The sequence below is a fragment of the Silene latifolia genome, chromosome Y, assembly GCF_048544455.1.
Source record: "Silene latifolia isolate original U9 population chromosome Y, ASM4854445v1, whole genome shotgun sequence".
In the NCBI taxonomy this organism is placed as follows: Eukaryota; Viridiplantae; Streptophyta; class Magnoliopsida; order Caryophyllales; family Caryophyllaceae; genus Silene; species Silene latifolia.
The window spans coordinates 179,904,255-179,931,033 of NC_133538.1; the positions used below are offsets into that span (position 1 = coordinate 179,904,255).

General features: G+C 36.2%; 1 long non-coding RNA gene across 1 annotated transcript; it reads right to left on the reverse strand.

The window, feature by feature from the left end:
- Positions 1–24,194: 24,194 nt before the first annotated feature.
- Positions 24,195–24,701, reverse strand: LOC141633060 (uncharacterized). Its single transcript, XR_012537863.1, has 2 exons — positions 24,609–24,701; positions 24,195–24,264 (listed from the first exon to the last, which is right to left on the reverse strand). It is a non-coding gene; the product is annotated as an uncharacterized LOC141633060 (long non-coding RNA).
- Positions 24,702–26,779: the final 2,078 nt, after the last annotated feature.

The following is a 26,779-nucleotide window of genomic DNA, read 5'->3' on the forward strand; positions in this document are numbered from 1 at the left end:
TCTCCCTCCCTTTCACCCTCTGCTCCTTTCCCTCTCCTTCTCCCCCTCTCAACTTAAACAAAACCAAGCCAATGGTATACTGTTTCAGAATAAAAATGGACACAAATTTGAGGCTGTTTAATTAGATTGTTTCTACTATATAGGAAAGAACCCAAGACTACATCAAAGCTCTTATATGCAGTAGATAAATATGTGTTACATATCTTTTCCTTGTCAAACATAGAACATACTTGAAACAAAGTGCTTATAAACAACTATCCAACTCAAGTAAACAACATACTTGAAAAACAAAAAGGGGGAATTAATAGTAGCTTATTAGCTTTACATCCCATCTATAATATTGTCATCATTAGATGTTCTCTTTTGATGTAAAGGGCGTCGAGATGAAAGTTTAGTTTAACTATCTATACACCAAAAACACAACTCACACACACCTTCGAATCTCTGACATCATTAAGCGTTTCAAAAACAGCACAACATTATACCTCTATAATATCTACCAAGTGTTTTTAAAACACTTAAACTACAACTCAACGTCTTACCCCCTACCCACAAAAAATAAAATGAAATTCACGCTCTCAAAGTTAGGACGTGTGGGAATTATCGGTATACTTCCATTAACATAATAAGGATTATAACGAAATTATTAAAATGAAAACTAGTCATAAAAGAAATTTGCATAAACAAAATAGAGAGATTATGAAATCAACCTTCGGTCCTAGCAAAATCGGCCTAAGAACAATATCGCAATGATATTCACCTATCAGTTGCACCCAAGATGATATGAGATATGCCCTTTTCTTCTTGCTAGAATCGATCCCCTTTTACTTGAAGAGGAACCCTAATTTCTAAAATAAAATTTAGGGTTTTTGTTTTGATGAGAGTTTTGTGAAAAGAAAAACAAGTAAAAAAATAATCCTCCTTTCACTCCTATTATAACCGAAAATATGGAGTGAAAATAGGGAAGATTTTTTTTTTCTTTTTTTCCTTCTCTAATTCGGCCAAAATGGGAGTGAAATGGGAAGATTTATTTCTTCCTTTTTTATCTCCCTTTGACCCAAAATTCACCAACAATAAGGAGAAAAATATCTTCTTATTTTTGGTTGGTTTTCTAAATGTACAAATGTGTATTAATTATAAATTGTCATTAATGTCGTCCTGTATTAATAAGTCCACACACTTAACACCGGTCCGTCATCATTTATTATGACAATATCGTATAATATATACATTAACTATAAATATCGCATATTTATAATTTGCTAATTAAATATAACTGATTACATTTAATTACGAATTAACATCTTAATTCGTTTAAGCTAACATTATATACATTTATTAAATATAACCTATTATATTTAATTTACGAATTGATAATTAATTCGTCTCAGCTAATATTATTTAATTGGCCAGGCATTAAATAATCGTCTCATCAACACGTTGACCAACTGTTTAGTCAAATACTTGAACTAACCTTTTAGTCATATAAGACATCAATATGATTACATTTCCATAATCACATTTCTCAAACACATCCTTTAGGTGTGACTTTTAGGGACCGGTTGATTACCGTCATCAGTATGATCATAATAACATCAAACTTTCTAGCAAGCCAACCGTTATTAGGTAATCGTTAATCAACTGATAAAATACGAAGTATACCCTTGTGAACCTATAAGAGATTTATAAATGTTATCACACTAATTTGTGGAGGACACAAGCTCCAACAAACTCCCACTTGTCCTCACAAGTGTATGTGCGATAACCGATTCTCATATCCTAAAATTTCTCCAACTCAATGTAAAACAATTTGCAAAATCTGTATTCACAAAGGTCGTATTTTACAAGTGATCTGTATCAAGAGTGGTTTCCCCGACTAGAGAGTAACTTAACTGATAAACGAATCTTCATTCGAGCATGGCCATGCATTTCAGTTACAACTCCTCGAGTGGCCCTGAGAAATAACTATACCTGATAAGAGTTGGATATTTTCTTCAACTCGAATCCTGCAGATGTAAGCACAGTATAAAATGACCTAGAAAAAATCTACTTAGTCTCCAGTTACGGCAGACCATGAGAAAGAAACCAAAGTCACCTAAAAACTGCCTTAATCTCAAGAGACAGTCGATAATCAAAAGAATCGACTCTAGGAACACAATGGACGTCCAATCCACGATCTGGCACCGAATGTTTTTAAACATTTAGGACTCCATTACGTTGTCACCAAAAAATAATTGTCCTACGAGGTATCTTTATAACCCGTATTTGTGATCGATCAGCCAACTGATTAACTTATGGCTCGTTGAACCCACCATCAATCGACTGCACAATATAATAGCCAGAGTTATCAGCTTATTCAGGCGCTTACGGACCAAAACAAATATAATGTAATTCAGTTCACTTTGTAGCTTTCAATGTTGTCCGTACAATCCACATGAAAAACAGAATATTATAAAAACGATGAAGTTATAAATAGTATATGAAAACGATAATGTATCAAATCCATAATCAACTACTACAACTCAGGAACACGTTTAATTCCCATGGAAATAACGTGCCCTTCATGCTTATCAAAATTCAACGGTTTAGTAAGAGGGTTCGCGATGTTATCATCCGAAGCTATCTTGTCAATCACTATCTCTTCTTGCTCCACATAATCACGGATCAGGTGAGCTTTCCGATGTACATGTCTAGATTTGTTGCTAGACTTAGGCTCCTTAGCCTGGAAGATGGCGCCTCTATTGTCACAATAGATGGTGATCGGGTCATTCGAACTAGGAACTATCGTAAGTCCTTGTAAGAATTGACGCATCCATATAGCTTCCTTAGCTGCTTCCGAAGCGGCATAGTACTCGGATTCAGTGGTAGAATCTGCTACAACACTCTGTTTGGAACTCTTCCAGCTGACCGCAGAACCATTAAGAGTGAAGACGAACTCGGCTTGAGATTTTGAATCATCTCGATCCGTTTGGAAGCTAGCATCTGCGTAACCGATTGCGTATAGCTTAGTATCGCCTCTATAAGTCAATACCCTATACTTAGTCCTCCGTAGGTACTTGAGGATGTTTTTAACAGCTATCCAGTGTATTTCACCTGGATTCTTTTGGTACCGACTCGTCATACTAAATGCATATGCCACGTCTGGACGTGTGCATATCATGGCATACATGATTGATCCTATTGCAGATGCATAAGGAACACGACTCATGCGCTCAATCCCTTCAGGCGTCGTGGGTGACTGAGACTTGCTCAACTACATCCCAGACGTCATTGGAAGGTTCCCCTTCTTGGAGTTGGTCATGCTGAACCTCTCAAGAATCTTATCCAAATAAGACTCCTGACTAAGTGATAACGTTCGTCGTGATCTATCTCGGTAGATACGGATTCCCAATATGCGTTGTGCCTCACCCAGATCTTTCATCTGGAAATGGTTCTTCAACCATCCTTTTACTGAAGATAAGAGAGGAATGTCATTCCCAATCAAGAGTATGTCATCGACATACATTATCAAGAATACAATCTTGCTCCCACTCGACTTGATATATAAGCATGGTTACTTGACCGATCAAGTGAAACCGTACTCTTTTATCACCTGGTCGAAATGATGATTCCAACTCCGAGAAGCTTGCTTAAGCTTGCATACTTTATTAGGATGTTCAGGATCTATGAAACCTTCGGGTTGCACCATGTACAACTCTTCCTCCAAATAACCGTTTAAGAAGGCGGTTTTCACATCCATTTCCCAAATTTCATAGTCATGAAAAGCGGCAATCGCTAAGATTATCCGAATGGAACGTAGCATGACTACAGGTGCAAAAATTTCATCATAATGCAATCCGTGCACTTGAGTGAAACCTTTTGCCACTAGTCCTGCCTTATAGGTATCTGGTTGCGCGTCTACAGAATGCTTTATATTGTAAAGCCATTTGCACTATAGAGGTTTTACCTTATTAGGTAAATCAACAAGATCCCATACGTCATTCTCATACATGGAGTCCATCTCGGATTGCATGGCTTCGAGCCATAGCTTTGAGTCAGAACAGGCCATAGCACCTTTATAGGTAGCGGGTTCATTACTCTCTAGGAGCAAAACGTCATTCTCCTCGACCATACCAATGTATCTGTCCGGAGGATTAGAGACTCTACCCGACCTCCTAGGTTCCTCAGGAATATTAACTGTATCATCAGTTGGAGGAATAACTTCCTCCATCTGTTCCTCGGTTGTTGGTTCTGGAATCTCCGACAGCTCGAAGGTTCTATTACTTGTCTTGTTCTCGAGAAATTCTTTCTCTAAGAACGTCGCACTAGCCGCAACAAAAACTCGATGTTCGGTAGGCGAATAGAAGTAATGACCAAACGTTCATTTTGGATAACCAATAAAGTATGTCTTGACCGATCGCGGGCCGAGCTTATCCTCGTGTCTCCACTTGACATAAGCCTCGCAGCCCCAAACCCGAATAAAGGACAATTTAGGGACCGTTCCCTTCCACATTTCATATGGAGTCTTGTCGACAGCTTTAGTCGGACTTCGGTTAAGTATAAGAGCATCTGACAAAAGAGCAAAACCCCATAATGAATCAGGTACTACCGTGTGACTCATCATGGATCGAACCATATAAAGTAAGGTTCGATTTCTCCGCTCGGACACACCATTTAATTGAGGTGTTCCAGGTGGAGTTAACTGCAAAACGATTCCACAGTCTTTAAGGTGTTGATCAAACTCATTTGAAAGATATTCGCCACCCCGATCTGAACGGAGTGCTTTAACCTTTCTACCCAGTTGATTCTCAACCTTGTTCTGGTATTCCTTGAATTTCTTAAAGGACTCACTTTTATGCTTCATTAAGTAGACGTATCCGTATCTACTCAAATCGTCCGTGAAAGTGATAAAATATCTATAGCCATCACTAGCGGTAATTGACATAGGTCCAAAAACATCCGTATGTATGAGTCCTAATAGGTCACTAGCGCACATTCCAACACCTTTGAAGGAAATTCGAGTCATTTTGCCAATGAGACATGATTCACACGTGCCATATGTAGAAAAATCGAATGCGGGAATAGTCCCATTATCGACGAGTTTCTTCACGCGTTTTTCATTTATGTGTCACATTCGACAATGCCATAGATAGGTTTTGTCTTTGTCACCAACCTTTAATTTCTTATTATTCACGTGTAATACTTCCGTGGTTTGATCTAAGATGTAAATTCCATTCATGGAAACTGCTTTGCCATAAATCATTTCATTGAAAGAGAAAATACAGCTATTATCCTTTATTAAAAATGAAAAACCGTCTTTATCAAGTACGGAAACTGAAATAATGTTCTTAGACAAACTGGGTACATAGTAACAGTTATTTAAAAATAACTCAAAACCACTAGGAAGTTGGATTACGTATGTTCCCTTCGAGACTGCAGCAACTCTAGCTCCATTCCCGACTCGCAGGTCCACATCACCCTTTCCGAGAGGTGTGATATTTTTTAGGCCCTGCAAATGATTACACAGATGAGAACCACAACCAGTATCAAGTACCCAAGTTCCGAAACTTGCATGGTTAATCTCAATCATATGAATATAAGATGACATACCAACAGGAACGACGCGGCATGCTTTTATGTCCTCACGGTACACGGGACAGTTCCTCCTCCAATGTCCAGTCTTGTAACAATGGTGGCACTCAATGTCACCGCCCTTGCTCTTTGCCTTGCCTTGTGAGCCACTAGTCTCACCAGGCCCACTCTTACCATTTCCTGGTTTCTTGAACTTCGGCTTACCTACAGTTAGGTCGCCTGGAGCTTTGCCCTTACCTTTATTCTTGTTGGAAATCATGAGAACATCCTGCTTCATGCTCCCACTCAATTTCATATCCTTCTCGGTCTGTACGAGAAGTGAGTGTAGCTCATGAGGACTTTTCTTCAAGTCATTCATGTAGTAGTTCGCCCTGAAAAGGGCAAAACCATCATGAAGAGAATGAAGCATTCGGTCAATGACTATGCTCTCACTGATTTTGCAATCAAGTGCCTCCAATTTCTCGACATTCTCAATCATGTTAAGAATGTGTGGGCTACCGGTTGGCCCTTTTGGATTTTCGCATCAAAGAAGCGACATGTATGCTCATAAGTAACGATTCTCGGTGCTTTTGAGAACTCGTTAGTGAGCGTGGTGAAAATCTTGTTTGCACCTTGGGCAATGAAGCGTCTCTGCAAATTGGTTTCCATTGCAAAGATGAGTACGTTCTTTATCGCACCCGCTTCCATTACGAAATCACTATAAGCAAGTGAATCGTTAACTCCTGCATTGGGGCCTGGGTTTACCGGTATTGGCTCAGTTAAGTACTTGAGCTTACCGTCAGCAATGGCGGCATTCCGTAGTGCTTTGCCTCCCGATCCGCAAAGTTGGACCCATCATTCTTCGATCGTGTGAACGATTCATGTTGTCCTTAAAAACTTTAAGCCAGGACTCGCGTCCAAGTGTGGCACTCGGTATTGGGATTTCGTTATTTCCACCATTTGTTGTAACAAGTATTATCAAAATAAACGTATTCTACATCACTGAAAAGAAGAATAAAAATAATAAGCATATGCATCGTTATGATTTTAAGTCTTAATGCAAAACTGTTATAAGCGAAGACTCAAGCATTTATATAATTGACCTCCCTCAAGAATTATATAAATGATCCCAAGACTCAATTATCTGTAAATTGATAAGAGAACCTTTTGGCTAATTCTACTGTTAGAATTCTTGGTCGATAAATTTACTCAGAAATTCTATCTTTAGTCCATCATAATCACAAGAAACTCTTCGGACTATAATGTTGAGAAAAAATAAGTCAACACAAACTACTTACCCAACGTAGAAGGGGTCATATTATGCCTACCGACGAAGAAGGGATTCATAGTTGTTTGCCCTTATAAAGACTAATCTCAATTTCCGTTTTAGAGGAAGATCCCATCAACTTTATTTTAATTCATTTTAAGTGAACTAATATCTAGCATGCGTGAATGAATAAACTAAGGTGATGGCTTAAACTGAGTGACATCTGTATGTCTATGAAAACTAACATACAATCTATATGAGTCAATTTTCATGCATTTTAGTACTAGGTGGTTTGGTTTAGGCGGAATATGATGCATTAACTATCATGTGAATGAAAAGCAATAGGAATGGAAAACGTAAAAGCAATAAAAAGTCCTAGTGTGGCCTATCTACCAAAATAAACATTAAATACAATTTTGGAATCCATCCTTGGACCCGAGAAGCTTGTCTTGATGTTCCATATTGGTCCATGTAGCGGGAGTGAGCTCCAATCTCTATCTTTAGTCTTCTCAAAAATTACAATTTAAAATTACATGATAAACCTATTTACATTCTAATTTCAAAACCGTAATAAATAAAGAAAACCAAACGGAGATACGAGATCTCAAATTACTTTAAAAATTATGTTTCCATCATTACGAAAGCATAACTTAACTAAGACCACACTAGGTATTACAAATTACAACCGATTGCAAAAAAAAAAAAAAACGTAAATAAATCCATTCAACGATTCATTCAAAAAAAAAAATACATCAACTAAATAAATTAAACATGCAAGATATAATTCCTTAATTATGTAGATTAATTTTACTCAAACCACCTATTTAAATGATCGAATTAAGTGACAATTCCTCAATTACTCACATTAATTTCAATCTTAATTCATATTAAACTTGTAATATGAATTTAATCCATCAATATTTTAAACTTCTTTAAAATAATTAGGTATCTTAAATTGTGAACTTCTTCACAACAATTAATCATACATTATTGATTTAATGTATAATCAATATTGGCCAAAACAAAAACAAAAGAAACCTCTTTTTTTTAAATTGTCTCGACAAAAGCAAAAAAACAAAACAATTTTTTTTTTCTTTTAAACTCTCGGTAATTCCTCAATAACCGAAACAAAACAAAAAAAACAGAATTTTTTTATTTTTTTTATTTTCCAGCCCTCGGCATTAGCCAAAGAAAAACCCTAAAAACTTTTTTTTTCTTTCGGCAAAATGCCCTACAACAACAAAAAAAACAGTTTTTTTGGTTTATTGTACTAAATTTGAATCAAAAACAAAACAACCCAAAAAATTTTAAGATGAACAAAATCGTTTATAGTTGCTATTAGAACAAGATTAGCATATTAATTAATGAAACATGATTAACCGTATATGCCAAAAACTATATAGCAAAAACAATTTTAACATCATCAACAAGACGATTTCCATTTACATTTTAACTTAATCTTTCATTAAATCAAACATCTACCAATTCTTCATATAATCATTTTAACTGATTAAAACAACAATAGGAAAAATCTAAATGGAAATAAATCACCAAAAAAAAAAAAGCAAACGGCAAAAAAATGAACCCTACGGCCCAAAAAATTTTTGACAGCCGAAACCTCCCTTTTTTTTCTCGAAAATTTGTTTAAATCAATTATGATAATCATCAAAATAATTTCGTGGCCTTGGCTCTGATACCACTTGTGGGAAATATCGGTATACTTCCATTAACATAATAAGGATTATAACGAAATTATTAAAATGAAAACTAGTCACAAAAAAATTTGCATAAACAAAATAGAGAGATTATGAAATCAACCTTCGGTCCTAGCAAAATCGGCCTAAGAACAATATCGCAATGATATTCACCTATCAGTTGCACCCAAGATTATATGAGATATGCCATTTTCTTCTTGCTAGAATCGATCCCCTTTTACTTGAAGAGGAACCCTAATTTCTAAAATAAAATTTAGGGTTTTTGTTTTGATGAGAGTTTTGTGAAAAGAAAAACAAGTAAAAAAATAATCCTCCTTTCACTCCTATTATAACCGAAAATATGGAGTGAAAATAGGGAAGATTTTTTTTCTTTTTTTCCTTCTCTAATTCGGCCAAAATGGGAGTGAAATGGGAAGATTTATTTCTTCCTTTTTTATCTCCCTTTGACCGAAAATTCACCAACAATAAGGAGAAAAATATCTTCTTATTTTTGGTTGGTTTTCTAAATGTACAAATGTGTATTAATTATAAATTGTCATTAATGTCGTCCTGTATTAATAAGTCCACACACTTAACACCGGTCCGTCATCATTTATTATGACAATATCGTATAATATATACATTAACTATAAATATCGCATATTTATAATTTGCTAATTAAATATAACTGATTACATTTAATTACGAACTAACATCTTAATTCGTTTAAGCTAACATTATATACATTTATTATATATAACCTATTATATTTAATTTACGAATTGAGAATTAATTCGTCTCAGCTAATATTATTTAATCGGTATTAAATAATCGTCTCATCAACACGTTGACTAACTGTTTAGTCAAATACTTGAACTAACCTTTTAGTCATATAAGGCATCAATGTGATTACATTTCCATAATCACATTTCTCAAACACATCCTTTAGGTGTGACTTTTAGGGACCAGTTGATTACCGCCATCAGTATGATAATAACGTCAAACTTTCTAGCAAGCCAACCGTTATTAGGTAATCATTAATCAACTGATAAAATACGAAGTATACCCTTGTGAACCTATAAGAGATTTATAAATGTTATCACACTAATTTGTGGAGGACACAAGCTTCAACAGGACGTAGATATTTTAGGTTTTAAAATCACCATAGATTGTAAAAATAACAAGAGTCAGTTATCCAACCAGAGAAGCAATAAATAGAGCAACTTAGCTCAAAGTTGCTTAACAAAAAAGTTATCAACATGTACCTCATCTACCCAGCAGGAAAAGTAGATTCATTTTATGATCACTTACCTTACTGCGTATCTCGCCTCATACTGATGACTCCAACTACCGGTGACAAAGAATAAGTGGAACTACGGAATGCCAATGAAGGGCAACTGAATAAACCTATATCGAGAACACATCAAACAATATATTGGGAGATTAATACGTCATTCCAGAGATGATTCCTCCTCTAAATTGACATTTATAAGCACGATAAACAGAGTTATGCAGTAATAAGACAAAATTAGATTTAAAAAATGTACCTCGTAGAAGGCACCAAAACCCTCACCAAGAAAAGTGTTCAACAAGTGACTTGCGTAGCTAATCCCTAACCAAGTTGAATACTCACCTACCCAAATAAAAAACAAAATTTCATATCACAATACACGTCGACCTTAACTAAATTCAGCTCTTACAACACCGACATAAGACGAAATAAAAGCAAAATGGCTCACCTTTTAGGATAATTAAAAGCAACTCAACCATCAGGCTCATACCCACAATTCCATTCCCAGGAAATGCTCACAACTCCAACCCTAGGAAATAACAAACTCATAAATCAAAGTACAAAATAATAAACAATAAGGAGGAGGATATAAGATAATGGAAATACGTAGACAAATGAACAACCGGGGAGGGGGGAACATAATTTCAATTTTCAACCAGTATAAGGGAACAAGAGAACAAGTTTGGTTATAAGTAAACCATAAGGTATAATAAACATATCTTACCTAATATAAGAACACCTTTTCAATGTATACGACTCGTATCACCAAACGCGCCTCTTGTTGCAATTACCACCTTTATAGTCCATTGATCTGCCAAGGTTAATCTGCTATCTACAAAAACAAAAAGTTGAGAAATAATCAATCAAAAGAGAAATGACAAATGTGAACATTGAACTAAGACGTAGAATTTAACTTTAATTAGAAGGCCACAAGACGTAACAAATCTTGGAACCCTGATTTAACTTAACAACATAATAAACAATATCAGGGTGAGAGGAGATGAAAATGCAATACCAGTGGGGAAAAAAAATGGACGATAAATGTGTATTTAGTTCATTAACCTATTGAAAGGAATAAAAGCAATTCTAATCCCAGGAGCATCCTCGTGACGCCATATCAAGGAGCTAAGAACACCTGGTTCGAAAGATCAACATAATAAACAATAACGAGGGTAAATGGTGATGAAGAATACCTAACTAACGGAAAAAACAAGCTAAATAAAACCACAACCCATGGTAACCTTTTAAAACAATTGAAAGCAATTCCAATCCCAGGACACTACTACAATTATTCTCAAGGAGGACGGTTCATAACCGTCCTTAACTGTTAATCCAACCGTCCTAAATTCACCCGTCCTCGTTGCCTAAGAGGACGGTTAACTCTAAGTCAAACCGTCTTGTTTGGTGGTTAAAAGCAGGACGGTTGTCTTGTTGAACCGTCTTCTTTTTAATTTCTAAGAAGACGGTTGCTAATCTGAACCGTCTTGTTTTTGATATATGGCTCGCACAATTTTTGTGCCAACTTTATGACGCTTTATCAAGGAACCGTCTTCTACACATTTTTGCGCTAATTTTTGAAATCATATTCGCGCCAATTTTTCAAATCAAATTCACGCAAATTTTTCAAATCATTTTACGCCAATTTACGAATATACCCTGCACAATATTGGCACACATCCATTCGCTTTCACACAACCAGATTTTTGAAAAGAAAATTATTTCATTATTCATACCGTATACGACAATAGTCGTATAGCTTAAATATTATATCTGGCTACATTTCCAAAAATCCAAAGAAATATTCTTACAATTATACTCTAAAACCCAACCAATCAAAACCCAAAAAGTTTGAAGCTCCAAATAAACACAAGCACTAAAACAAGTTTCTCCATCCACAAACCATCACATAAACTATCCGATCAGCCTAATTACTTTAGACGTTGCCATCAAATACTTCCGCCGTAAAATTCAATGCATATTTAGCCCAAATTTCCCGCACCTCATCAGTTTGCTCAACCGAGTATGTCTTCAAAGCTCTAATCATGAACTGCATACAAAGTAACCAAAATAACACAATTACAATTATTTACTTACCAACATGTTTAGTTTATGTAAAATGAAGTAAATATTAAAACAAAATAAACAAATGAAAAGACGTACATTTGGAATAATATTAATATATCGTCCTTTGATAATCTCCAACATATATCGGCAGACATAATATCCACATAAGACGGTCCCAAAAGGCTGTGTAGGACACTAAAATCAAAATCACGTCAATCCACAACGTATATAGAATAATGCCACAGCATTAAAACATAAACTATATAATCATGTCAACTACAACGTAATGAAATCATACTTCATATTACTGGTTTTAGCTTATTTAGGCTTAATTATAGTAAAAACCAATGAGTCACACACTACTATCACATAGACCGGCTTGTGTGGGCTGAAAATTGTAGTAAATAATACGAAAAAAGGACTTATACACTACTATCATACCTGACTTAAATTTTTTTGGCATAAATCTAGATGATCACAAGTTACCAAAGAAAACTAACAATTGTACAAGAACAAGACAATTCAGTTGGACCAACAAATGAACAAAAGAACTTTCTTTTTCTCTTATTAATGAGAATACTGACCTCGTCTTACATACAAAAAAAATAAAACAGTCAAAAAAGAGATAAAAGCACTATTAGTTGAAGGTACCTTTATTATTTTCCATTCAAGTTGTTTTTCCTGGTGACACCCGAAAAGTGGATCCATAGAGTTTAGCTTCGTAATTGCCCTGTGTTAAATATACGTAATAGACTTAGCTTAATTATATTTATTCTACTAAAACAAATGTAGATTTATGAAATAATTGCAATTTCTTAAATCGTATACATGCTGAGCTTACATATTAATTGTATCCTTCAAAAATTTACGAGGCTCTAGAGTTCCAGCTGGATCACACCAATATACTACACTATCTTTCGGATTAATGGCAGCCAACATCCAATGATTACTACCATTTATAAAATAAAACAATCAACATCGCGTATTAATAAATAGCATTGAATAATATAGTTAACAGTAGTATGAAGAAAAGGTACATACCCTTCAAAATACGGAGCAAAAACAAGCTTTCGGCCACTTTCACAACCCGTACATGTCATAGCCTTAACAATATAGTCTGACCGATTATCTTCATTTTCAAAACTAGCGAACTTGGACAATAATGTGGGGCACAAGAATCCATATGAATTTGTACATTGCATACTTTGTACCAGTTCAGTTAAATACCTACCACCAAAAAAAGGTAATTGGTCGACTCAGCGTATATTAATGGTTATATGGTTTAAAAATGCAGCATAGAAGCGATATTTGCTAGAAAACTATCTGCTTTACACACTTATGCACACAGTTTTATATACTAGTGGATACAAGCATATTTACGGAAGGACATTAATTACAAATTATATGCAACATGCAGCTAAAGAATAAAGTAAATAAGGCAAGGATGATTGTTGCGCTTGTGGGATGACCAGCTGGCTGGGATGCTTTGGCTATGGGCCTCTCGTAAAATATAGAGCTTAGTTGTGTACTCTAAGTAACTATTAAAGCGTACTAACTAATTTCAGAAAAAAATTAAGAAAATTGTATAAAACATTTTCGAAGATTAAAAATCAAACCTGATGAATACAACAATGTGAGAGGCACTTATCTCTTCTTCGTCACACCAATGAATAAGGTCTTCATAGGTAAGCATGCATTTCTGTTCTTGGTGTAGTATATGCTCTTCTATATCCACGTTGATCATCGTTGCACTTGTCTTTAACACACGAGTCTCAATCATTAACTTCTTTAACGACATAGTTCTCCATTTTTGCCTGAACTCGGGACTAACTTTTACGCCAAGAAAATAGGATGATGTTGGGTCTAAAGGCTTAGACCTTGGTTGTGTAGAATTGGTTGATTTGGGTGTCTCATCATCTCTTGTATTTTTCTGCATGGTTATCAAAAACATTATTATTAAGAAGGATGAAAAGAAAAATCAATAGGAATGTTCCACGATTGTTTGACACGGCGAGCTGAAGACAAAGGAGATTAATGCAATTCTACAGGATTTTTAAGGTAGAGGTTTATGCGTACATGCCTCTCTATTAGGAGAGGCAATTGAAATTACCTCATTAGGACTATGAATATTACTTTATGGCCATTGAACAAATGAGCCCTTAGCATCATTTAATATCTCCATGTGGCCAGCGGGTACCGGCAACAAAGCGTTTTCGGATCCACCATAGACTTCCTTGATTGTGACTTTTTTAAAACCATTACCTAGGGAGGCACCGTGAATGGAAACAAACTCCCCATTACGTGACATGTACACCAATCCTGAAGCCACCATCTTTATCGGTTTTCCTGGCAATGATAATACACAATTTTTCCAAGCCTACACAATTCAAATTAATCATAATTACTTAAATGTTCTACATTCATACTGAAATCTAAATGTAGCATTCCCAATAGCATAGAAAATAAATTTGAATTATACGACTTATAATTACAGTGTAGTTCTAAGATGCATATTCAGTGTAAAGTAATGCATATTGTGTAGGAGAAAATATGATATAAGGGAGAGAATATAATTTGACTACCTCTAGTGTTGAGATAGAAAACTTCGGAATGCTGGCCACTGGAGTACGGAAAACCTCATCAGACTAAGCAATATATCTATCCTCTTACCGCACCATAGACGGAAGTTTTGAGTCATTGGCGTAATGTTTTCGGTGTTGACTTGTACAGAAACTGATAGCTGTGTGTTTATAACAGGTGGTGAGTGATCCGAGCTTGACGAAATCTGGGGTTTACTGGAGCTGGAACAATAATTCTAAGTCGTTCGAGAACCAGTTGTCTAAAGAAGCCAGAAAGTTGTGGGATGTTAGTGAAATCTGGGGTTTACTTGAGCTATAGAAGCAGTGTTCTCAGTAGACCGATAGTGTTGCGGGTATTGTCTTGCTTAACCAGGGATGTGAAAATATTACAGTACAAAAGTAATGGAAACAAGAGAATATTCTCATTTGTTTTCCAATTACCAGGGTTGAGCTGAATAATATCAGCAACTGGAATTAAAATTTACAAGCACTGGTATGAATGAACTCTCATAAGAGCTGGAAGTATTCATTGTATTCTAGTGAAAGTGGATGCGGCTTCAGATGGCATCCCAACCCATTGTTACCTTTTGTTCGGATAAATAATGGTGAATTTCAGAAATTTACCTTTTGCGCTAATGTTCCTATTAGGAGATTGTATTGAGGTAAAATATATCCAAAATAATGGTGAATTTCAGAAATTACCTTAAATGCATCAGTAGTATGGGAGGCCACAAATGAATTCCATTCATCCCGTTTTATCTGCTTCCACAAGCTCGGCGGTGTCCACCGGATAGCTCCTGTCTCCTCATCGTATAACCACTCACAAACTAACTTACTCTTCCACTTTCTCCATAACTCTCCTGCCTTACTAAGACACCATTCTTCACGTTCCTTTCTAACTGTGAATGCCCCCTACATGGTCAAAGTAAAACAAAAATAGATATTGATAAAAACTAACCCTTTGTATAAGAAAACATAAATGATTTTAAAAACCAAGTAATTTTCTACATACTGTGATAACTTCTAACATATCTTTTCTTGTCGGCTGATCCACATCATCCCATTTTTCAACCGTGCAGCTAATGTGTCCCGAACAAGAATTCCAATCCAACTACTCGAACTTCGCAGCCCAAACTCCAAATTCTCAGATTCACTCACTATCCCATTCTAACTTTATTGGGTCCTCATCTCTAAGAGCTTTTGATGCTAACTTTAAGACCGATCGACCTCTCTGGGAACGCTTTTCTCTCTTAGTCGTACCATCACCAGATTGCCCGGATCTGTTTTTTCTGTTACTTCTTTTTCTCTTTTGTGGTGTCATCGCTAAACCTGCACATAAATGTATTGAATTAGTATTTTTAATTCACAAAGTCACCACCACTCTTTACAACCTAGACAGTTGGCATAAGAGTAAACTTGTAGCAAAGAAGCAAAGGAACCAAAGAGCTAATGCGAGAGCAAAGGAATAAAAGAACAAATGCAGGGATGACTTAACCATATGGAAAAGGAAGCCCTCGGTTGACAAAAAAACAAATGTCTTGTCCTCTCGCAAGGCGAAATTCTTCTCTTATAAATTAAATTACTTTATTAATATACCGTACATTTAATGAAAAAAAAAGTTACAAAATAAATTACTTGAATAAAATAATGAAATAAACAATAAAAATATAAATTTGACCATGTTTACTCAAACATCAGCATCACGGGGACGTTTTTTTGAATTGGTTTCACTCTCAATCCATATGCCCTCATTGTGATCATCACGCGCATATAAACTTGAAGGGTTAACAATATCAACGTCGTCGAACCGTGATAACTGATGGTCAAAGCCCTCAAATACAACATCTTCATCACAAGTATCCGAACGCCTACCCCGTACGGATAAAACAACGGACCAATTTTTGTCCACCGGATGCATTACATAGAACACTTGTGTTGCTTGAGTGGCTAATATGAAAGGGTCTTCCTTATGACCGACTTTACCGAGATTAACCAACGTGAATCCTAATTCATCCTTGCGAACGCCATTATTACTTTCAATCCACTTGCAACCAAATATAGGAATTTCGAATTCTCTGTAATTCAACTCTCAAATCTCCTCAATAACTCCATATTAATTCATTTTACCCAAAATAGGATTTTTATCTTTCGAACTAGCAAAGTACATTGCTTCTGCTTCTACACAAACCCCACTATTTTGCATTGTGCTAATGTCATCTTGCTTACGAGTGTAAAACGTACAACCATTAATGGCATAACCAGTATAAGAAGAAGCATAAATATCTGGCCCAAAACAAAGTCGTTTTAATCTGAAAGAGATAGCTTCTGGATATTCTTGCAAGTCTTGAATGATTCGACCCTTAAACCAAACTCTAAAAGTCTTATTGTGCTCATTTGCAATCCACTTCTCGGTTTTATTTCGGTGGTTATCCCTTAAGAACACCATGTGTTCTTCGATGTATGGTTGTACCTCATCCTCGTTGTGAAGGACATATGTGTGTGCAATATGCCACTTCTCTGTTGTCATATCTTGACAAACATGACCTCTAAGCCCTTTTCCCGTCATCCACTCACTATGCCGACTCTTAGGAACCCCAAGTAATTCTGCATCAGATAAGTGAGTATAACAAAAAGAAAGTGCTTCGTCAATAATTGCACGCTCAGCAATACACCCTTCAGGCCGATATCTATTAGAAGTGTAGGACTTGTACACTTTCATCAATCTTTCAAATGGATATTGATACCTCAAATAAACTGGCCCAAGATATCTAATCTCTCTAACCAAGTGTACAGTTAGATGAACCATGATCGTGAAAAAAGAAGGAGGAAAATACATTTCCAATTGACAAAGAGAAGAAACAATTAGTTTTTGCAAGGAGTCCAACTCTGAGGGATCAATTACTTTGTTGCATATGGCATTGAAGAAAAAGCAGAACCTACTTATAGCAAATCGAACCTTTTTAGGTAAAATGGAACGAATAGCTACAGGTAGTAATTGTTGCATCAATGCATGACAGTCATGAGATTTTAAACCAGTAAGCTTGAGATCTCGCATTGATACAAGGTTGCTTATATTTGAAGAATATCCCTCTGGCACTTTAACACCATGCAAGCACTGACAAAACTCCATTTTCTCCTTTTTTGAAAGCGTATGAGCAGCCGGAGGCAAATAAGAACGTGTACCCTTTTCTTGTGGTGCTAGCTCAGGCCTAATTTTCATATCCATCATATCTTTCCTAGCCGCCTTGTTGTCTTTTGACTTATTTGGAACATTGAGAAGAGTGTTGATGATATTATCACATACATTCTTCTCAATATGCATAACATCTAAGCAGTGTCTTATAGAGAGGTCACGCCAATAAGGAAGTTGTTCAAAAAGAGGACTCATCTTCTTATAACCACGAGACGCCAATTTGGAACCTTTCTTCCCATATGTAATCTGAATATCTTTTACCTTTTCATATACTTCATTCCCCGTTAATATCTTAGGAGGTGGACGATGTTCGGGTTTTTCATTGAACGCTTTTTGTAGCCTACGATAAGAATGATCCTCTTCTAAAAACCTACGATATCCTAAGTAGGCCTGCTTCCGAGAAAATGTCAAATAGCAAGAATCTACATCTTCACCACACAAAGGGCACGCCTCCTTCCCATGTACCGTATGCCCACAGAGATTTCCATATGCAGGAAAGTCAGATATAGTGCACAATAACATTGCTTTTAAATTGAATACGCTATTCTGATAAGCGTCAAAAACTTCTATCCCTTTATCCCATAATAATTTCAAATCATCAAGAAGAGGAGCCAAATAAACATCTATATCGTTACCAGGTTCTTTAGGCCCAGATATCAACAAGGACAACATCAAGTATTTGCGTTTCATGCATAAAAATGGAGGTAAGTTGTAAATAGGTAAAAGTACTGGCCAAGTACTATGCTGACTACTCAAATTTCCATAAGGATTCATCCCGTCGGTTGATAATGCAAGACGGAGATTTCTCGGTTCTTTGCCAAACTCCGGGTACTTAGAATCAATGTACTTCCACTCTAACCCATCAGCCGGGTGTCTCAACTTCCCATCATTAGCTTTGGCAGTTTTATGCCATGTCAATAGCTTCGCATCTTCCTTATTCGCAAAAAGGCGTATCAACCTTGGAATTATTGGAAAGTACCACAAAACTTTTGCTGGTATCCCCTCCTTCTTTTTATACCGCCACTCTTTACAAACTGGACAGTGCGTGCATGTCTCATATTATTTGCGATACAATATACAATCGTTAGGACATGCATGAATCTTTTCATATTTCATACCAATTCCTCGAAGTATCTTCTTTGCCTCATAGGTGCGATTGGGAAGCACATTATCTTCGGGAAGCATGTCTTTCACCAATTCTTGGAGGTCATTAAAACTCTTGTCGCTCCACCCATTTTTGGCTTTCAAATTATATAGCTTAACAATTGACGCCAATTTTGTGTATTTCTTGCAACTCTTATACAACGGCATCTCAGTATCTTTTAACTTATCTAATACAATACTTATGTCCTCCAAATCATTTTCATTAAGGTCTTCATCATCATCTATAATTTCTTCATCAACATTTATAGATGAGTTCTGTTCTTCCTCATTGTCTCCAAAAAAATCTCCCTATATATTTTCAGAGTTATCATCAGACTCATCAATCGACTCCGAATTCATACCCAAATCCGGATCTTCCAGTGAATTAGAATCCTTTTCAATTAGATTGAAACATGTTTCTTTCTCCATCTCACTAAATTGGAGATTTATACCTTCTTCAATTCCTCCTTTTATGATTCTAGATTCTCCGTGAAAAGTCCAGCGTCTATATTTTGGATTAAAATTTCTCTTTTGTAAATGAATTTTTACATCTGACAAGCTCATATAACTCATATTAAGACACATATCACAAGGGCACGCCATACTAGATGTGTTTGTCACATTCTCTCTAACAAAGGAATAAAATTCAGCTAGCCCGGCATCATATTCTGGGTCACCTCTTTTCGCATCAAACATCCAAGTACGAGCCATAATTATCTATATAATCATATAGATAAAGTCAGATGTGTAAAGACTAACTGATTCTCTACTTCACAGAATCAGTGATACGAACACAGGGACATGGAAACATGAAATCGACATGAATGAGTTAAGTCGTTGTAGGCTGTTATGTTATATAGTTTGTATCTTATCTCTTTATAATTTACTTTATAGAGTTCATCACTTTCCCTAATAAAATTCTTCTTACTTTTTAATAATATTGTTTTTTCTAATGTTATTTTCTATTACTCATTACTATTTTAATAAAATTCTTCTTACATTTTAAGGCTATTATGTCAGCACTTGCTACACCTAACAACCTGAAAGAAAACAATGACAGGAAGAAGCTCAATTGTTTCATTGTAGACCTAGACTACAGTGTGCTTAATCCAAGCCGTAATGGATTCTACACCTAATGCTCAGCACCGTTTCCACGAACCCGCCTCTTGGTGACTCCAGCCCATGGATAGGTTCAAGCCTTATGTAGGAATTTCCTATGGGAAGTGGGAGAAAGCAATACGAGATGAAACGCATCGAAAAATTCCTCGTTTTTTTTCGAAATCCATTTGGGTTTATTAACATATGGTGACCACAAACTGAGTAGACGAAGAACTAATGGATACAAAGTCTGAAGTAGACGAAGAACTGACAGATGTGGAGTCCGAACTAGATGAGGAAGGTCTTATTATCGAGGTGTCGTATTAGAGAGAGTGATGAAAAGGATGATCAAATGCAATTAGAGGAAAAGAAAGATTGAGCTATTTGTGTTGATGATTTATTTGAGAAGCAACACCATACTTTTTCAAATGTACAAGGGACACCTGTGAATCAAACAAGGGTTGTAATTGGGCATAAAACTTGATGTCATGGGAAAGCAAACTACTCGCTATATCAAATGGCGAGATGTTAATGGGCACAGAATCAGAGAACCGACGCAGAATGTTAATGCAATTACTACAGTAACTTCACGCGATTTGAAAGAGCGAGAAGTTCCTGAAAATTAGAAAAAAACAACTACTCGTTGTTTGAGATGGCGGGAAGTTACAGAATCTGTAAAAAAAATAAAGTGGTGACGTTGAACCCATTCCGTGTAAATAGTTTGGAATGAGCCCCATTTTTGTAAATATTTTGGTTTACAACTTCATTTAAGAAAAAAATTCTATTCCTAAACACTCATTTACCCTTTGGCTCATCAATCATAAAAGACTTCGACTTTGGACATGACTAATCAAGATGGCATCGCACTCAAAAGACCTGCTATATTTGTGGTACTCAAGATAAAAATCATCAACATATTTTTCAGAATTGCTGTTATACTCAAACTTGTTATGCGCTTCTTTGTGACTAGCTTCAGGTTCAAATTAGGGGACAAATCACTCCTGAAAAGCTACTTAGGGGACCATGACTGGTGTAGAACGAGAGGTCTGATTTAGTTAGCAAGAGCAAAGGTTATATTAGTTGCAATGTAAAAATGTGTGTGTGGTTCTGGTTTCGTTTTGATGAAACAGAATGAAAGAGTCTGTGTACTAGTGATGAGGCCTTTTGGCATGGTTTTTATAATGTTACTAACATATCCACCAAAAAAAGGGTGGGCTATTACTGTTGTGTCAAAGCAGCACTGACCGACAGCTAATGCTATACAAGATTGTACAAAGAACCAATCAGAAGTTGTAGAAAGTCACAAGATTTTGAGCTTCACAGAGGAGCAAATTACAGTTAAGCACAAGCAGATTGAGGGGGTAAATAAACGAACTATCAGGAAATAATGGAGCAGCAAAATTGATTTCATTGTTCAATTGATTTATGCAAATAAACGAACTATCAGGAAATAATTATCAGCAAATAAACGAATTGATTTAAGCAAACAAACTAATTGATTTAAGCAATCAAACGAAATCAATTTTGCTGCAAACAAACGAATTGATTTAAGCAAACAGCAAAGAAACGACAAGCGGTAATCGGCAAATAAACAAATAATCAACAAATAAACAAATTATCAATTGATTTCAGCAAAACGAATTGATTTCATTGTTCAATTTTGGTATTTACGAAACCAATTTGTACTAAATAAACCATTTATCAGGTAATAGATGAAAAATATGACAATTGACACACCTCGGTAAGGAGATGAACGACAGGCGGTGATTGGCGGTGACATGTTGGCAGTTAAGGCGATGATCGATGATGAAGACGGACGATGAACAACAGGCGGTGATAAGGTAGCGTTAGGGCGATGATGATGAAGACGGACGATGATTGAGGTTTATGGTTTATTAGGGTATAAAGCTGTGTTTGAATGAGGATTGAGTAACTTAGTGGGGAAGTTGGATAATCACGACTAAAAAGTAAGAAGACGGAGGAAGAAGACGGTCAAGTTAATGACCCGTCTTGTATTTTATTAAGAAGACGGTTTTATTGACCAACCGTCCTTGTTATTTTTACAACGATGACGGATGTTCCAATTAACCGTCCTAAGTATGTATTCATAAATGGCGCCAAAATTAATGGTCGATATAAGACGGTTCCGTCTCCAACCGTACTCTAAAGGGCGTCCTCTTTGAGAGTAATTGTAGTAGTGGGAGCATTCCCGAGGTGCCATACCGAACAGCTAGGAATCCACCGAGCAGCTAGGAAACTCTAGATCTAAAGGTCAACACAATAAACAACAATGAGGGTACACGGTGACGAAAATTACGTGTCTGGCCAAACAAACAACAAGCTAACTAAAATCATACCCACGCTTACCTTATAAAACAAAAAAGGAAAGCAGTTCCAGTCCAAGGAGCATCCCTAGGTGCCATACCGAGTAGCTAAGAAACTCTAAATTTAAATATCAACATAATAAACAACAATGATAGCAAACGGGCCGGAAATACATACTCAACCGACCAAAGGATCAAGCTAAATAAAACCATAACCCACGCTAACCTTTAAAAAATACGATGAAAGTGCAGCAGCGACCTCAGTCCTAGTATAATACTAATAACTCCAGGCTTAGCATATAATATCGATAGACCTTGAAACAACAATGAATAGGATGGTAAAAAAAGAAGAAGCAACAATCACGACGACGACAACGGCGATGAAGAGGAATTTGGTGACAGAAACAAGGACAATTACAAGACCTGTTGTTGCTCAATGGAAAGAGGCTTATACAAAATTCAATAAACAATAAAATGGTTTCCAACATCGGGCATGTTAAAACTTTACTCTCAAGAGTTACAATTTCTAATTGGTTTCTCTATAAGGGATTGAATAAAGACATTAAAAATTACTTGGGACGGCATGCAAATTATCTTAAATCACTTTGAGAAACAAGAAGATCAAGAATACGGAAATTGTATATTGTATGAACAAAAAGAAAGTCGTCCAGCATTAAAGGTAAGTAATAGCTCACATAAAGAATAGAATGGGCCGCACATGGACCCAGGGACATTTCTAAAAATAGGAGAAAGTAGTTTTTGGGCAAGTAATAGCTCATATAAAGTAATCACTATTTACAATGTATAACCATATGTTCAAATTGAAATGCAAGGGAAACATACCATCTTGCCAACACATCCACTGGCATTTTGTAACGATACTTGTGTCGGAATTCAGCAGCTTGCTGTCTTGGTTGTTGGACCAAGTTCCTAGATTCAGCTGATAAGAAATGGCATATCAGTAACAGTAACGTTTCTCAAGCATTATAAAAATGATACAGAAAGTACATGTCCAATTGCTCAAGAGATATCAATCAATCCCAACTCAGACCAGCTTATAACATTGTTAATACCACTTTATCAATTCAACATGTCGATCATAAAAATACTTCAACTACAATAGCAGGTTATCATCTAAAAGTTGACGCACTGCATCCACAGCAACATCAGTTCTCAAAAAAAAAAAAAGACATGCTCGCTTCCCTATCGAGTATATCTCTTTTTTAACCACATAACTAAACTCTTTTAATTACAAAGAAACCCTAAAAGCTACACCTAACCAAGATTTCCCTAACACTACATTGATTTACAGATGACCACCTGCCGCCCTAAAAGACTACGCTAAGGAACCCCTAAAACTCTGGTGTTAAAGTAGACACCACCATCTCCAGTATTGTAACAGGAGTCCTGACCAACAACAGGCAAACAAAGCAGTGTAGATAATTCCCAAACAGACTAAGCCTTGAGCCCTGGAGCAGTCAATGAAACTGTCAATCCTAAGGCGCCATCACACATGTTTGGTCGTTTTGTGCAAGTGAGTCTAATCTGCAATGATGCGACATTATGACTCAATTTAATGATGGCAGCAGCCGGATACTAATAAAAAGGAGAGGCTGAAAAAGTGCAGGTTCTTATTCCCCACCTCAAGGACTCTCATAGTCACCGACCCTATTTAAAACAGCCACATATCCACAAATAAGCCTGCTATGGCAGTAGCAAACAAAAAAGTAGTCAGATGTTTCCCTGTTTGTTTCTAAAATCTCTGGAATTCAATAAAGGCGGTGGATTAGAAATGGGACATATTATTGTACAAGCTTAATTGCGGCACCTACAATCGTACAACCATGCCTGCTTACCTCAGCGTACCTATAAATGATATGAAACTCAGGCGTTGTACACGTTCCTCTGAGTAAGAAGGGTACTCCACCACTAATAGTGGGAGCCGCCAGCACTCAACACCCACAACACAGTACAGGTAAGAGATTGTTAAAGGTCCCAACATCTGCATCGCAGTTAGTAAAACAGAATACCAGTTCCGCTGCAGCCGAAGATAACTGATTCCTGAAAAAAAAAAAACTGTAAAGCCAAGAAACACGAATCGACATAGTCTTGAAACTGTAATCAAAGTCTATCACACAATAAAAGTGGCGGCCATATTAAAAGCCGGCAACGCCGCTAGGCGCCCACAACACACACCGGTATCTGGAAAGGGTAAGTTCCTGGAAATATATGAAACCCAATTGAACAAAGCGCAGAAAATTCTCGAAAAGGTAGAAAAAAATAGACAACAGAGTTTAAGGGAACAGACAGGTGTTAGACGGTAACCCAATTACCACCGTTACCAACAGCAAACCTCTGTCTGTGGACAATACACAATGCAGGAACTATAATGTTTGAGCCCTCACCTTATAGTTACATCTACACTCCTCTTTACCGCTCCTCGTTAACAAAAAACACAACACTAACAAATCAGGGGCCGTTATCACTTTGTACTTATAACCTCTATAGCCCACAACAACTGCAGATACAACAAAGACAAACCATATCAATTAAGGAAGGGCGACAAATCCGATGGTACCACAATAATAATAGTAATTAGCATCCATATAACAGATTTAATAGTAATAAGCAAAATATAGTCATAGAAAAGATAACACCAGAAATAGTAATAGCAATAATAACACTACAAATGCCCAAACTAAACGATAAAAAAAATACCTTTGAAGACAAGTCTAGATAGAGCTCCTAAAGCCTATACAAAAAAAACTGAAAAATTCAGTACTAATAATAACATCAAATATAACAATAACATCAACATCGTCAATAATAACAACCACACTAACGCTTATAAGGAATGATAACACCATAAGTAGTAGTAGTAGCAATAATAAGAGTACGAATGCTTAAACTTATTGGCAAAAAATGGTTCAGCTCAAAAGATAATTAGAAACCATACCTTTGAAGACAAGGCTGTACCGAGAAAAAACGCCCAACCCTGAATATTTTTAACGAGAAAGACAGCATTAACCAAAACACAGTGCATACCAACAACCCACTATGATCTCTCGAGTAATACAGCTAAATTGACCCTTCAACCCTATAAGCATAGCCAACAACAATAAATAGTTTGTTATATCGTTCACCTCATAGGAGCTCAGGAGATTTAAGAGAATCATCCCCCAATTAAATAAGAGCCAAAACCTGTAGATATCCAGACACAAAGACAGCAACACTAATCAGAAGACAAGTACAGCAACAAACCATTAAGATCTCTCCAAGAAAGTCACATTTGTAGACTCACATACTCCAAACAAATAGAACTAACACCGAAAGCAACGGGATTTCTTTAGAAAAAAAAAGCGTAAATTAAACAAATCAACAAATTTAGCAATGAACCACGCACCTACCGGTCCACAAACCCTCAATTTGAGACAATCTCATCTCAATGAAGCTAGGATAGATTAAAAGAAAATTATAGATGATGAAATCAAAACTAAGAAAGCTGCAAAATTGTTGATGATAAAATCGAATAAAGATGAGACTGTCTCACAAAGTAAGAAACAAGGAATAAAGTAAGGGGGATACCTGAGAAGCCGCTGGTTTGTCGAATTGGAGCTGAAAGGGAACCATTTGGGTCGAATCATTCGTTGTAGTTGTCATAAAAAGCTGGAATTTAGTCAACAAACAGGTTAGTAAGTGGAAGGAAATAACGGAAATGCAGAAAACAACGGAGAATCAAATCATTCTTTTTAAAGTGGAAGGAAACAACGGAGAAGCAGCTGCAATCGAAATTGAAATCGAAACAAACACCAAAAACCTCAGGAATACAACAATCATTTTTAAAGATTGTCTAATTCAACTACAACAATGCAGCAAAGTTCCTTACCTCTTAAAAAGAGGAAAAAAAAAGAGTTGGCAAGACCAACAACCCCATTTTTCTATCTAGCTTCTCGCCTAATTCAACTACAACAACATAAATAATAAAAATTCGGATTAAACTGAACAAAGAACCAATGGTACTAAAGAAGGGGAAATCAACAAACCCTAAATTTTAAAGATTGCCTAATTCAACTACAACAATATAATTAACAATAAATCGGATCAAATTAAATTAAATTGAACAAAAACAACAATGAAAATAATCAACAACAAAAAGCATCATAGAGGATGATAACTACCTATATGAATGCGCAACAACTGTAGGGAAAAAGAAATCGTCTCAAAAATTAACCTGCTCAAAAATAAAGAAAAGTTGAATGAACTTAGATTCATATTAGTCATATGACCCAGAAAACGAAGACTAAACTAACCCAGAAGAAGAAATTAGATAATGGCCCAGAAAAAAATAAGTAGTCGTCATCATCAGCAGCACCGATGGTGTGAGCGTTGATAGAGGATTGAAGTGAAGAATGAAGAATGACCGATGGTGGGTGAGAGTGAGATGATTAGTGAGACGGGAATGGAGCTATGGAGTAAAAGGGGAGAGGACGGCTTTTTAGAGGGAGAAGTGATGACCTAAATCTGTGGATGAGAGTGTATAGCAGAGATGGAAGGTGGAGATTCAATGTGGAAATCC